This window comes from Psammomys obesus, unplaced genomic scaffold, assembly GCF_907164565.1.
Source record: "Psammomys obesus unplaced genomic scaffold, mPsaObe1.curated_primary_1811, whole genome shotgun sequence".
Lineage (NCBI taxonomy): Eukaryota > Metazoa > Chordata > Mammalia > Rodentia > Muridae > Psammomys > Psammomys obesus.
Window position 1 is genome coordinate 14155934 of NW_026596109.1, and position 13579 is coordinate 14169512.

The window sequence follows — 13579 nt, forward strand, 5'->3', positions numbered from 1 at the left end:
TATATAGCATCTTTGCTGATTGTTTGTCTGCTGTCTCCTGTTCCCTGGGGAAAAAGAGTTCATTACTCCATTGCTGTGGGTTCATAAGCTGTATCATGTGTATAGAGAATGCCTTTAAGGACTAATAGTATTTTATCATTTACAGGAATTTACTGTATTTCTTATAAATCTAAATAATCATTAGACTTAATCTGAAAGAAAAACAGACTTTTCTTTTTAATGTTTTTTTTTTTTTCTATTTAAATTTAAAAGGTTTGGAGGCAGAGATAGGAGGATCACTGAGTTTGAGGCCAGTCTGGGAAAGAGAGTGAGATCCTGTTTCATAAGAATAACAAAAACTTAGGGAAGTTAGGAGAGAAAATGATAGTCAATAATAGTCAATGAAGAAATAAAGTCCCTGGTTCTATTAGTTATATTTTCAAGTCATTTATTATTACTCACGTTTGATTTTTAGACATATGTGGTGATAAAGGCCTCAATTTGAAATGGTCTTCAGCTTTCTGTAGTTGTGTAATGGCCTAATGTGAATGTCCAGGTAATCCCAGCAAGAGGGTTGCAGTGTGACTTCAGAGATTAAAAACCAGGAGTAAATACAGAGGCTCGGTAATGTACTTAATTGTTAATAATAGCTTTATTCAGATACAGCCTATTGAAAAATAAAGTTCAGTAGTCTTTACGCTGTTTGCTGAGCTGTACAACTGTAACCACTAAATTCAGACATTTTATCAGCCCCAGAAACAAGCCTTGTATGTGAACAGTAACCACTTCCTGCTGCCCAGGCTGTTAGGATCAGCCTGGTCCTGAAAGTCCTGGTGAAGATTTAAAGGTGTCCTGTTGGTATAATGTTCTTTTGAAATGTATACACCTTACCCTTGTTTATTCGAATGCTGATTTCTGCCCACCCCCTCTGGTTTAAATCTGAATATTGCATTATGATACTTACTCTAAGCATCCTGTCTCAACTGTGTGTAAACAGGCCAAAATAAAACAACTAGCCGCAATGTTGTGCAAAGGGAGGAGCCAGAGGACAGGAAAGAGGGGAGGAGCCAGAGGGCAGGAAATGAGTGGGAGAAGGGGCAGAGGAGTGCTAGGAAGAGAGCTGGAGGAGAGATCTTGGAACAGAGTGGAGAGATAGACTGGACCTAAGATATCACTAAAAGCAAGTATAATGTGGGAAATCTAAATGTTAGGAAACTATGAGGGCTTTGAGGTTTAGGAGGGAGTAACTACTGCCCAGTATTGTGTTCTAGGTTAACTAAATAAACCCAGTCTCTGTGTGGTGATTTGGGTATACAGCTGTTTAGGACTAACAGCAGGATTACCAGAAGATATATCAATAGTAAATATTAATCGTCTTTTACAACAGTGTCCAATGAGAGTGAAATGTAAAATTAAGTTTGAGATGACACGATTCCATAGATGGGAAATCATAAAGATCTATTCAGAAACTGGTAGAGAGGTCTATTAAGTTCAATGAAGTTGCAAAATCAATGTACAAAAATCTGTCATTTCAGACACCACAATGACATAACTAATAGGAAAATTTAAAAAGCAATATTTATATTTGTAACAAGAATAAAATATGCAGAAATTAAAGAGATGAAAACTATGGATCATTGATAAATTTATAGATGAGGATCCAAAGATATAAATTTAGGGTTTGGAAGAATTTACATTGTTAAATGTCTTTACCACCCTAAGCAATCTCTGTAGTCAAGACAGGTTTCCTCAGAATCCTAATGGCAATGTGTAAATATAGTTTTCATATGGAACCATTAAAGTCCTCAAATAGCCAAAGCAGTTGACCCAGAAGAAAGCTGGAAGTACTTACACATTCAGATTTTGAATTACATTTGAAAGCTGTAGTACAACACGCACTGGCACAAAATCAAACACAATGACAAATAGAACAGAGCAAAGAGCTCAGAAGCAAACCGCACAGAACTGGTTAGCTTTCAGCAAAGATGTCAAGAATTCAAATGGAGACTCGGCCCTTTGAAAGTTAGAGTTTGGCAAGCTGTATTAAACTGAGATACAAAATGAAATTAGGTATTTACAGAAATCAACTCAAAATGGAAGAGACTCAAAACTAATAGTTTCAGAAGAAAATATAAAGTTTCTTGAAATTGAGCTGCTTTGCAACAGATTGGTTGTTCCACTCCACACACAAGCAAAAATAAGCAGCAGGGATTGCACCAAACTGTGAGGCTCCGATAGCAAAAAACAAACAAACAAAAAAAACAAAAAACAAAACAACCCAGTGAAGATGAAAAGTCAGTGCAATGAAAAATATGAATCATCTAGAAGCACAAAATATCCAAACCACCTTATATTTTAATAGTCCCCATTTGAGATACATACATGCTCACATATGTATATATGTGTGTGTGTGTGTGTGTAAATATACAGAAGAAATCAAGACCATAAAGAGTTCTGCTCTCCTATGTTCCTCACTACATTATGATAGCAAAGGAATATAATCCACATGTGTCCATTAACAGATGATTTTAATAGTTTTGTCTTTAATATTTCTGGTTTGCAAAGAAGCCTTGCCATTTCTGATCTTATGGATGATGAGAAATAAAACAAAATCTCATGATCTCATACATGGGAATCTAAGTTAGTTAAATTCAAAGGAGAGAGGAGGACAGTGATTGACATAGAATAGAAGAGGTGGGTAATGGTGATCAAAGGGTACAAAGTCTCAGCCATGCAAGATAAGTACATTTTGAACATTAATGCACAGCCTGGTGGTGATAATCTGTTACCTAATATTTCCTAAAATTTTATACATCTCAATACAAATGTGAACTATTTAGACATAGTTCATTAACTTGATTAATATGCTCATTTATGGCATATGCCTATACATCTGAAACACATAATTTTATATATTAACTTAGCTCATTTGTTTGATGAGGATAAGAAAGTATGCTGCTATATTAGTAGATGCCCTCAATGAAAGTGCTAAACATAGCATTCAGTAGAGTAAGTTAGAGTCTGTGAAATTAAAGAACTTAGTCTACATATTAACGTGAGATGGAAAACTTAAAATGATAGTATCATGTCTAGGAGTTGTCCCCTGATTTGCATATTCTATGTGAGCTTTTCTGTCTTAGGCACCTTCCTTCACCTCTTATTCCCAATTCTACAAACTGCTCATAACTTAATATATATAAACTGAATTATTGATTCATCTCTAAGTGGTTAATTTTATCAGGCCTTTTACCCCTGTATTCCTATGGCTCAGTCAGTGTTGGCCAAATAACTACATAAAGGACAAAAATACATGAAAGATCAGTAATACCCATGCAAAATCTAACTCTATCTGGATTTGATGAGAAGTCCTGATAAAAGCTGCTGTCATCCACCCATGTACATTTGTATTCAAGGGAGAAATAGAAAAGATAAAGAGGAAATCTTGGTTGAAGACCATATTACCAAACAACAAAGCAGTAGTCCTTCATTTCAGACAGCTGTGTCTTTTTTAAAACTTTTTTTTGTTTTGTTTTTTTTTAAATTTTTTATTAATTACACTTTATTCATTTTGTATCCCCCATAAGCCCCCCCTCCTCCCCTGCCGATCCCACCCTCCCTCCCCTTTCTGCATGCATGCCCCTCCCCGAGTCCACTGATAGGGGAGGTTCTCCTCTTCTTTCTAATCTTAGTCTATCAGATATCATCAAAAGTGGCTGCATTGTCCTCTACTGTGGCCTGGTAAGGCTGCTCCCCCCTCAGGGGGAAGTGATCAACGAGCAGGCCAATCAGATTATGTCAGAGGCAGTCCCTCTTCCCATTACTATGTAACCCACTTGGACACTGAACTGCCATGGGCTACACCTGTGCAGGGGTTCCAGGTCATCTCCACGAATAGTCCTTGGTTGGAGTATGAGTCTCTGGGAAGTTCCCTGTGTTCAAATTATCTTGTTCTATTGCTTTTTAAAAACTTTTTTAATTGATTCACTTTACATCCTGATCATAGCCCCTCCCTTGTCTCCTTCCTGTTACACCCACCCTCTTTCTTCCTTCTATCCCCTTCCCCTAGTCCTCAGAAAGGGGGAGCCATCCTTCCCTGTCAACTGACCCAATCCTATTGTCTCATCAGGACTGCCTGCATCCTCTTCTGTGGCCTGGGGAGGCTGCCCCATCATGTGGAAGATATCAAAGTCCATGTCAGAGATAACCTCTGCTCCTCTTACTAGGGAACCCACATGGAGACTGAGCTGGCTATGGGCTATATCTAAACAGGAGTGATGAGGTTCTCTGCATGCGTGGTCCTTAGTTGGTGCATCAGTCTCTGCAGTCCCCTGGGCCCAGAATTGTTGGTTTATTTGGTCTCCTTGTGGACCTCCTGTTCCCTCTGGGTCCTTCTATCCCCCTCCCCCCACCTCTTCAATAAGACTCCCTGTGTCCTCCCTAAAGTTTGGTTGTGAGTTTCAGCATCCATTGTGTAGATGTACCACAGTTTTTTTTTTTTTTTTTTTTTTTTTTTTTTTAATCCATTCAGTTGAGGTACATCTGGGTTGTTTCCAGTTTCTGGCTATTATAAATGAAACTGCTATGAACATAGTTGAGCAATGTTCTTGTTGTATGTGGAGCATCTTTTGGGTATATGCCCAGGAGTGGTATATCTGAGTCTTGAGGTAGAACTGTTCTGAATTTTATGAGAAAACACCAAATTGATTTCCAAAACGTTTGTATAAATTTCCACTCCCACCAGTAACCTCCCTTTCTCCACAAGCTCACCAGCGTATGCTGTGACTTGAGTTTTTGATCTTAGCTATTCTGATGGGTGTAAGATGGAATCTCAGAGTCATTTTGGTTTGCACTTCCCTGATGACTAATGATATTGAGCATTTCTTTGAATGTTTCTTAGCCATTCAATATTCCTCTGCTGAGAATTCACTGTTTAGCTCTGTTTGCATGAATGTTCATGAGGGAGGTTGGTCTGAAATTCTCTTTCTTTGATGAGTCTTTGTGTGGTTTAGGTATCAGGGTGACTATGGATTTACAGAATGAATTTGGCAATGTTTATTCTGTTTCTATTTTGTGGAATAGTTGAGAGGTATTGGTATTACTCTTCTTTGAAAATCTGGTAGAATTCTGAGCTAAAACCATCTGCCTGGGCTTTTTATGGCTGGGAGATTTTTGATGGCAGCTTCTATTTCCTTAGGGTTTATAGGACTGTTTAAACTATTTAACTGATCTTGATTCAGTTTTGGTAAGCAAAATCTCTCGAGAAAATAGTCTTTTTTTTTTTAGGTTTTCCAATTTTGTGGAACATAGGCTTTTGAAGTAAGACCTAACGATTCTTTGCATTTCCTCAGGGTCTGTTGTTGTGTCCCCCTTTTCATTTCTGATTTTTTTTTTTTAATTTGGATACTGTGTCTCTGCCTTTTATTTAGTTTGGCCAGGGGTTTGTCTATAAATAATTTTCTCAAAGAACCAGTTTTTTTTTTTTTAATTATTGATTCTTTGTATTTTTCTGTTTATGTATAAGTTGTTGATTATTTCCTGCCATCTACTCAACTTGGGTGTATTTGCTTCCTTAGAGGTTTTAGGTGTGCTTTTAAATTGCTAGTATGAGAATTTTCCAGTTTCTTTATGAAGACTCTTAGTACTGTGAACTTTCCTTTTAGCACTGCTTTCAAAAGTCTTTAATATCTTTCTTTTTTTTAACAGCTGCTCCCCTTACCTTACTAGAGTACTTACATAGAGACTGAGCTGCCTTTGAGCTACATCTAAACAGGGGTCTAGGTCCTCTCCGTGCATGGTCCTTGGTTGGTGCCTCCGTCTCTGCGGGGATCCCTGGGCCCATATTTTTTGGTTCTGTTGCTCTACTTGTGGAGCTCAGGTCTGTGCCAGGTCTTTCTCTCTCTCCCCTCTTCCATAATATTCCCTGCACTCTGCCTTAAGTTTGGTTATGAATCTCAGTATCTGCTTCGATACCCTGCTGGGTAGAGTCTTTCAGAGGCCCTCTGTGGTAGGCTCCTGTCCTGTTCCCTGTCTTCTCCTTCTTCCATTTTCCTTTCTTCTCCCGTTTTCCTTTCTGAATGAGGATTAAGCATCTTCCCTAGGGTCCTCCTTGTTGTTTAGCTTCTTTAGGACTATAGATTTTTAGTATGTTTATCCTATATTATATGTCTAATATCCACTTATAAGTAGGCTTATACCATGTGTGTCTTTCTGCTTCTGGATTACCTCACTCAGGATGATCTTCTTTTGTTCCATCCATTTGCCTGCAGATTTTATGATTTCCTTCTTTTTAATTGCTGAGTAGTATTCCATTCTGTAAATGTACCATAATTTCTGTATCCATTCCATGGGTGAGGGACATCTAGGTTGTTTCTGGATTCTGGCTATTATGAATAAAGCTGCTATGAACATAGTTGAGCAAGTATCTTTGTTGCATGGTTGAGCATTTTCTGGATATATATACCCAGGAAAGGTATAGCTGGATCTTGAGATAGCACTAATTCCTAATTTTCTGAGAAAGCTAAATTTCTCAGCTGATATTCAATATACATTAGAATCTCAAAAGAGTAAGCTCTAATACCCGTGAAGGAATGAACTTGTCAGTGAGAGTGAGGTCAGTTAGGCAAAGAGCAAGCACTTCTTTATCCCATGTCCTTTTAATAGGCTACCATTAGAAGATATGGCCCAGATTTAGAATGGGTCGTCCCACCTCAAATGATCCAATCCAGAAAAATACCTCGCAGGTGTACCAGAAGCTTAGATATTAGTTAATTCCAGATAGGGCCAAATTAACAACCAAGAATAGACATCTCAGAGGGTTAGCACAATTATACAGTTCTGATATGGAGGACGCTGGAGACATCAATGAGACATAACCATTCTCCGGAGCTGACACTGGAATATGTGATCCACATGAGTATTTCTAGGTGGGTTTTAGTGAGTACAACTGATCAACACTCATTTCTGGAAGATTACATTGTGTGCACACATATGTGTGTGTATGTATTATACTTAGCAATCACATATTACTGCAAACAAATTACCACTGGCCGGAGGCGCAGCACAGTGATTGCTTCTGGAGTCATACTGATTAATAAAAATCTTCATTCAATCACTTACCTGCATATTCTCAGACAAACGTCTTTGAGTCTCAGTTTCATGTGTAAAATGGTGATGCCACTACTCCTTTAAGATTTCTCATCCATTACTAACTTCTTAAAACAAAGCTGTGCATCTGCTAAGAGCTTTAAAAAACATTTATCATCATCATTCGCATCAGCAGCAGTGACATCTAACTGACTATTAGATTCATTCAAAACGCCTTTTTTTAAAGATTTAATTATTATTTATACAGTATTCTGCCTGCATGCATGCCAAGAGAGGGCAACAGATCTCATTATAGATGGTTGTAAGCCACCATGTGGTTCCTGGGAATTGAACTCAGAACCTTTGGAAGAACAGCCAGTGCTCTTAACCTCTGAGCCATCTCTCTAGCTCCTCAAAATGCTTATTTTTAAAACAATCACTTACTATGGCTCTGTTGGTATAATGTTTTTTTTAATGTATCACCTTACCCTTGTTAATTCAAATGCTGATTTCTCCCCACCCCCACCCCCAACTCTCTGGTTTCAATCCAGATATTGCATTGTGATACTCATTCTAAGCATCCTGTCTCAACTCTTGTGTAAACAGGACAAAATAAAGCAACTAGACACAATGTTGAACAGAGAGGAGCCAGAGGACAGGAAAGGGGGGAGGAGCCAGAAGGCAGGAGATGAGTGGGAGGAGAAGGGGTGAGAGGAGAGCCAGAGGACAGGAAAGAGGGGAGGAGCCAGAAGGCAGGAGATGAGTGGGAGAAGGGGTGAGAGGAGAGCTAGGAGAGGGGAGCTGTAGGAATGAGCTTGGAGGACTTCGAGCATGAACCAGACCTAAGATTTCACAAAAAGCAAGTATAATGTGGGAAATCTAAATGTTAGGAAACTGAGGGCTTGGAGGTTTAGGAAGGAGTAAATATTGCCCAGCATTGTGTTCTAGGTTAACTAAAAACCCAGTCTCTGTGTGGTGATTTGGTTATACAGCTGTTTAAGATTAGCAGCAAGCTTTACTAGAAGGTAAACCAATAGTAAATATTAATAACCTTACAACATGGCTCCTTCCACCAATCATAAATAAATTATGATTTTTAAGTAAAAAGTTATTTTGTAAAGGAATCTACCATTTTACATGACATAGGCATGCTAAAAATATTTAAAATTTGCTCAAAGAGTAGAAAAAAGCATATGCTTCCCTATTCTCTTCTGTGTCCTGGCAGTGACTCACATATAATTTATTCCTACAGCTGTCCTTTATAAGGAATGTGTGCTGGCATAGACACAGCATAATTTGCAGAGGCTTTGTTGATAATCTTAAACAAAAACAGTCAAAAAAATCTTAGTTCTGTTGGAAACCCAGAGGAAACTGTGTATTGTTTGTTTTGTTTTGCTAAGAAAGAAGAAAGAAAGAAAGAAAGAAAGAAAGAAAGAAAGAAAGAAAGAAAGAAAGAAAGAAAGAAAGAAGAAAAAAGGAAAGAGAGAAAGACAGATGCCAGTTGGAAAGTATTTTCAATGTTTGGGAACATGGAGCAAAGAGACTGTCTGACTCTATTGGATTCTTTCTTATTTTTAATTTCAGTTTATTTACTTTACATACCAAGGGCGACCCCTCCCCCCTCCTCCCAGTCTCCCTTTCCCCTCCTTCCCCTCTTCCTTTCTCTGTAGAAAAAGAGGAGCTCCTCCCCTCATATCAACCCTCCCCTTGATGTGCACATCAAGTCATATCAGGACTGAGCATATCCTCATCCCCCGCCAGGCCAGACAAGTCAGTTCTGGGAGGGGGAAGTTCATCCAAAACCAGGCAGCAGAGTCCATGTTAGAAACAGCCCCACCCTTCCTCCACTTACCAGGAGTCTCATATGAAGACCAAGCCATCCATCAGCCTCATATGTGCAGGGAGCCTAGGTCCAGACCATGCATACTCCTTAACTGATGTCTCAGTCTCTGTCCCATGGCACTGGGAGAGTTTTCTCTGTTGGTCTTCTTGTGGGGTTCCTATCCCCTCTAGGTTCTTCCATGTTTCCCCCAACACTTCCACAGGACCTTCAGAGCTCTGCCCCATGCTTGGCTGCAAGTCCCAGCATCTGTTCCTATCTGCTGCTGGTGGAGCCTTCCAGACAGTTAGGCTCCTGTCTGCAAGCATAGCAGAGCATCATTAATAGTGTCAATGTCTGGCTCTCTACGGTGGGGTGGACTTCAGGTTGGGCCATTTATTGGTTGGACATTACCTTAACCTCTGTTCCCTCTTTATTTTTTACTTCTTGTGGGCAGGGTAAATTTTGGATCATAGGGTTTGTAGGTGGGCTGTTGTTCCCCTCCTTCCACTGTCCTTCCTGGCTAGGAGGTGGTCACTTCAGTCTTCATGTCCCCTTACCCCCACTAGGAGTCTCATCTAGAGTCACACCCGTATCTTCCCGGAGCCTACCCTGTTGTGGGCCTCTAGCTTGACGAAGAGATATTCCCCCCAGTTTCCCTTCTTGTTCCCAGCCCTCTCATCTTCCACCCCTATCTCCCCACATCTGATCCCCACCCTTGTTTTCACATTCCATCTCCTGTTCTGTTCCTTCTCTTCAACCACTCCTACTGTCTATTCTACTTCTCCCTCTGAGTGACATTCTGGCACCTTCCCTTGGGCCTTCCTTGTTACTTAGCTCCTTTGGGCCTGTGGATTGTAGTATGGATATCCTGTCTAATATCTGCTTATAAGTGAGTACATACCATGTGTATCTTTCTGGGTCTGAGTTACCTCACTTAGGATAATCTTTTCTAGCTCCATCCATTTGCCTGCGAATTTCATGGTTTCCTTGTTTTTAGTACCTGAGTCATGTTCCATTGTGCAAATGCGCAACAATTTCTGTGTCCATTCTTCAGTTGAAGGACATCTAGGCTGTTTCCAGTTCCTGACTATTAGGAATAAAGCCACTATGAATATAATTGAGCACATGTTCTTGTTGTATGGTGGGGCGTCTTTTATAGGCCCATGAGTGGTATAGCTGGGGCTTGAAGTAGATCTATACCCAGTTTTCTGAGAGAGATTGCCGGAATGATTTCCAGAGAGGTTGTACAAGTTTGCTCTCCTACAAGCAATAGAGAAGCATTTCCCTTTTTCCACACCCTTTCCAGCATGTGCTGTCACTTCAGTTTTTGATCTTAGTCATTCTGACAGGTGTAAGATGTAATCTTAGCCATTTGCTTTGCATTTCTCTGATGGTTAAGGATATTGAGCATTTAAGTGCTTCTCAGCCATTCACGATTCTGCTGTTGTGAATTCACAGTCTAGCTTTTTACCCCATTTTTAATGGGATTATTAGGTTTGCTGACATTTAATTTCTTAAATTCTTTGTATATTTTAGATATTAGCCCTTTATCTGATGTAGGGTTGGTGAAGATCTTTTCCCAGTCTGTAGGCTGCTGTTTTGTTCTGATGACAACTGTCCTTTGACTTTCAGAAGCCTCTCAGTTTCGTGAGGTCCCATTTACTAATTGTTGCTGTCTGAGCCTCTGCCGTTGGTGTTCTGTTCAGGAGGTTGTCTCCTGCGCCAATGAGTTGCAGACTTTTCCCCACTTTGTCTTCTAATAGATTTTGGGTTTCTGGTTTTATGTCAAGGCCTTTGATCCATTTGGACTTCAAGTTTGCGCATGGTGATAAATACGGGTCTATTTGCATTTTTCTCCATGCAGACATCCACTTAGACCAGCACCCTTTGTTGAAGATACTTTCTTTGTTTCATTGTATGGTTTGGGCTTCTTTGTCGAAAATCAAGTGCCCGTAAGAGTGTGGGTTTATTTCTGGGTCTTCAATTCGGTTCCATTGATAAATCTGTCTGTTTCTATGCCAGTACCATGCAGTTTTTATTACTATGCTCTGTAGTACATCTTGAGATAAGGGAAGTTGATACCGCCAGAAGTTCTTTTATTGTACTGAATTGTTTTGGTTATCCTGGTCTTTTAACTTTCCCACATGAATAGTTGAAGTTAATGTTCTTTACAATTCTGTAAAGAATTGTGTTGGAATTTTGATGGGAACTGCATTGAATCTGTAGATGGCTTTTCACTATGTTAATCCTATCAATCCATAAGCATGGGAGATCTTTCTATCTTCTAAAATCTTCAATTTATTTCTTCAAAGACTTTAAGTTCTTGACATACAGGTCTTTCACTTGCTTGGTTAGAGTTACACCAATATATTTTATGTTATCTGTGGCTATTGTGAAGGGTGTTGTTGCCCTAATTTTTTTCTTAGCCCTTTTGCCACTTGTGTAAAGGAGAGCTACTGACTTTTTTTTTTGGGGGGGGGGGTTAATTTTGTATTCAGACACTTTCCTGAATGTGTTTACCAGCCATAGTAGTTTTCTGGCAGTATCTTGGGGTGTCACTTATGTATACTATCATTTCATCTGTGAAAAGCAATACTTCGACTTCTCTTCCAATGTGTATCCTTTTGATCTCCTTTACTTGTCTTATTGCTCTAGCTAGGACTATATTGAGGAGATATATGGTGATAGTGGACAGCCTTGTCCTGTTCCTGATTTTGGCAGGAACGCTTTAAGTTTCTCTCCATTTTACTTGATGTTGGCTATTGGCTTGCTGTATGTTGCCTTTATTGTGCTTAGATATCTGCCTTGTATCCCTGATCTCTGCAAGACTTTAAACATAAAGGGGTGTTAGATTTTTTTCAAAGGCCTTTTCAGCATCTAATGAGATGATCGTGTGGGCTTTTTTTCTTTAAGTGTGTTTATATGGTGGATTAATTTGATGGATTTTCATATGTTGAACCATCCCTGCATTCCTGGGATGAAGCCTACTTGGTGGATGGTAGATGATATTTTTGATGTGTTCCTGGATTCGGTTTGTGAGTATTTTATTTATTTATTAATTATTTTTTAATCTATACAAATTATATTTAAACTTTAAAGTTGTGATAGCTATAGTGTAATTTATACCATATGATCAAATTCAGTTTCAACTACTCCAGTCTTTATTTTTTTACATTAATTACATTTTATTCACTTTGCATCCCAGCTGTAGCCCCCTCCCTCATTCCCTAGCAACCCCACTCTCCCTCCCTCATCACCTCCCATGCCTCTCTCTAAGTCCACTGATAGAGGAGGTCCTTCTCCCCCTTCCTAGCTTCCTTCTGACCCTAGCTTATCAGGTCTCATTAAGACTGGCTACAATGTCCTGCGAGTATTTTATTGAGTATTTTTGCATCAATGTTCACAAGTGAGATTGGTGTGAAATTCTCTTTCTTTGTTGGGTCTTTGTGTGGTTTAAGTATTAGTGTGACTGTGGCATCAGAGAATGAGTTTGGCAATGTTCTTTATGTTTCTATTTTGTGGAATAGTTTGAGGATTATTGGTATTGGTTCTTTTTTTGAAAGTCTGGTGGAATTCTGTGTTAAAATCATCCGACCCAGGGCTCTTTTTGGTTGGGAGACCTTTGATAACTGATTCTATTTCCTTAGGGGCTATAGGTTTATTTAAATTGTTAACCTAATCATGATTTAAATTTGGTGAGTGGTATCTATCAAGAAAACCATCCATTTAATTTAGATTTAAAATTTTTGTGGCCTGTAAGTTTTTGAAGTATGATATAATGATTCTTTGGATTTCCTCGGTGACTGTTGTTAGATCCCCCTTTTCATTTCTGATTTTATTAATTTGGATACTCTCTCTCTGTCTTTTAATTAGCTTGGCTAAGGGTTTGTCTATCTTGTTGATTTTCTCAAAAAAAAAAAAAACCAGCTTCTGGCTTTGTTGATTTTCTGTATTATTCTCTTTGTTTCTGGGTTATTGATTTCAGCCCTGAGTTTGATTATTTCCTGCCATGTACTCCTCTTGGGTATGTTTGCTTTCTTTTTTCCTAGAGTTTCAGGTCATTGCTACTTCATAACTGTAATTTTGCTACTGTCATGAATATAATGTAAATGTCTGATATGCAGGATCTTGATATGGGACCTGTGAAAGGGCTGTTCATCTTCAAAGGGGTCACAGCCTGCAGATTGAGAGCCACTACCCCAGAGCAACAAGTTGCTTCACCTGCTTGTGAACATTACACCCTAAAATATCCTCTTGGTTTACTTTCTCTTTACATACTATGTCTTAAGAACTCCACAAGGAGAGCAACAGAACAAGATAATTTGAACACAGGGGTCTTTCCAGAGTCTCATACTCCAACCAAGTACCATGCATGAAGATAACCTAGAACCCCTGCACAGATGTAGCCCATGGCAGTTCAGTGTCCAAGTGGGTTCCATAGTAATGGGAACAGGGACTGCTTCTGACATGAACTGATTGGCCTGCTCTTTGATCACCTCCCCCTGATGGGGGAGCAGCCTTACCAGGCCACAGAAGATAACAGTGCAGCCACTCCTGATGTGTCTGATAGACTAAGATCAGAAGGAAGGAGAGAGGAACCTCCTCTATCAGTGGACTTGGGGAAGGACATGTGTGTAGAAGGGGGAGGGAAGGTGGGATTAGGAGGGGAGGAGGGAGGGGTTTGTGGGGGGATAC